A 2,810-nucleotide genomic window follows, 5' to 3' on the forward strand; every position below is an offset into this window, starting at 1 on the left:
GCAGTGAAATGTTGAAATGCATTGGACCACACTAAAACACAAAGGCATTACGTGCCGCCCTAATGTGCCACACAGTCCAAATAACAGGCATTGTGAGGGTGAGGGACACAAAATTCGAATGAATCTCACCATAGAATCCAACCACTTATTGAAACTTACATAGCCTTCACGTCTCGGCTTGTAAATGAAGCATGAGATCCCCTCCCCTATACAACCCAGTTGAATGGGCAGAAAAAAAAAAAGCACGTGCTCAGTTGATTCCATCTAGGATACAGGAGCTCAACTCTTTTTCTTCACATTGCAAGAGTATCAACAGCATTATGACACTCTAAATGAAGCGTGGATCAAAAGTTTTAATCTAACCTAAGTATGTAAAATTAACTAAAAATTGATCTCGTTGGCCCAAAAGCACAACCCACAGTGTATGCTCCGTTAGTCAATACTTTTGCAACCCCTTAGATTTAGGGTCTGTTTGATTGTTAGTAAAATATTTTCCGTAAAATGATTTCTGGAAAATGTTTTACTTTTCTGTAAATTGATTTCTTGGAAAATATTTTCGGTGTTTGATTGAATCATGTAAAATATTTTCATTGTTTAGCAGATTTTTGAAAATATTTTTGAAAAAGTTGTTTTTACATATATTAATATATATTAATAAATTTTATATTTTAAATTATTTTTACATATATTGCAATGATTTATTTATAATAATACTAAATTATTAAGCTACAATATTAATCGTTATAAATTGAAAAAATAATATCAAATAAATTATTTGTAATTGTGTTAAAAACAAGTATTGAATAATTAAAAAACTAGTTCTTGGAAAATCGATAAATGAAGCAGTTTTCTACCGAAAATGAAGGAAGGAATGAAGGAGGCGATAGAGAGGAGAGCACGGCAAATGTCTTACGGAAATTGAAAGGGTAAGACATTTTCCCTAAAATGTAACCCATTTTCCCTTGTTTTGGAGTTCATTTTCCAAATGGAAAATGTTTTCTGCCAATCAAACGCTGGAAAAGTTGGAAATGATTTTCCGGAAAATCAATTCCGTCAATCAAACAGACCCTTATTCTATGAGTTTGCTACAACATATTTGACGAACCCAAACTGTCATTTCACCCTATTAGGGCCCTACTCCATGATGTGGAAATAGATGATGGCCACTCATGCCCTGAATAGCACATATTACTTGAAAGCTATCTCTGAAATGATGACAAACACCACGTTTTCCAAGTATAACATCCATTGAAATTGCAAATATATACAAATACAATTATATTCATTAATAGGAAAATCAATTCAACATCCACATACCTTTTCATTAGCTCGTCAATCGATTTCTTTTCACATTCAAACCAAGTCCCTTCTATAACATGTATGATCCAAGCGCCTCTTAAATCAATATAAATATTTAATGCAATAACGGATAGTAAATATTGATGGTTGAATAAATTTCAAGATATTATACACAATTATATTTTTTTACCTTCTATTGAGAAGGAACTCGCATAGTTGTGAATGGATGAACACTAACCACAACATTTGTATTTATGCCCTAGTTTGTAGATGCAGGAAACAACCATTATTTTGTTGATAGGTTCTCGTATCACCCTACAAAGTGCATTGTACAAATATATCATAGTTGCAAAACCCTGGCTAAATCTACTGGTTGTATCAGAAGACTCTAGTAGAGAAAGACATTTGCAATGGATCTTGTTGCCAGACATTTCTAGCATCAACATTCCCCCTACCATCCAAAGCATCAAAGCACTGGCATATCTATCCATATTTAAGAATTTTAAATTATGTAGAGCACAAATAATTCAATCTTTTTGCTGTTCAAAAAATCACTAAAAAAATAATATGACCAAAAGAAAAATCTTAAAAATATTCCAAAATAAAAAAAATGAAAAATGGATTGAAAATTTTATCATATTTACAATATAGTTTGCAACGTGTTCTTCTTGAAACTTTCATGTAACCATTTTTCCTGTGAAACGAAGTACAAAATAATAAGTTTAAATTTTGATATGACTATTTTACCTTATACACAATTCTATTTTTAGCTTTCATTGAGAGGGAACTCTCATGATTGTTAAGGGATAGACACTAACCACTACATTTGTATCAATGCTCATGCTTGCATAAGCAAACACCAACTATTTAATTCATCAATTGGTTTTCTTGTTGCCCTGATAGTGTTAGACAACAACACCAAAGTCGCAGAACCCATCCAAACCTATCGACCATCTTGAAGGACTCTAATAGGGAAAGATAAATGCAATGGACCTTGTTGCCAAACTTGTCTGGCAACAACATTTTCCTTATCATCCAAATCATCTAAACTCTATCATATCAATTAGTCTCCTCTCAATTGCATGTAGTTGAGGGGATTGGTCTAACAAGCCTCTCAACTACATACACTTCATCTGTTTCCCATTAAATTATTCTCTGACTTATTATTAGAGAGGACGGCACCCAATAATCGTTGGCACTTTTACACCCCATCGCTGTTACTGGCTTTGGTTACCACATGCTTGTCGATCGAAAAGCAAGTTATTAAAGTGGTAAGCACCTTCGATATCATATTAAACTTCGTTATTGTGGATGTCACATGTAAACCAGTCGCCTTTAAGCACCCTTCGATATATGCATAGACCATTGAGAATTGTAGATTATGTTAAACTTGAAGAACTTGATCATCTCATTGGTCAAAAAATCAAAATAAAATAATTTAATTTGGCAACATCTTGAAAACATTTTTGCAAAAATTACAAAACTAAAAAAGTTGAGTTGAAACTTTATGG

This window comes from Gossypium raimondii, chromosome 10, assembly GCF_025698545.1.
Source record: "Gossypium raimondii isolate GPD5lz chromosome 10, ASM2569854v1, whole genome shotgun sequence".
NCBI classification, from domain to species: Eukaryota; Viridiplantae; Streptophyta; class Magnoliopsida; order Malvales; family Malvaceae; genus Gossypium; species Gossypium raimondii.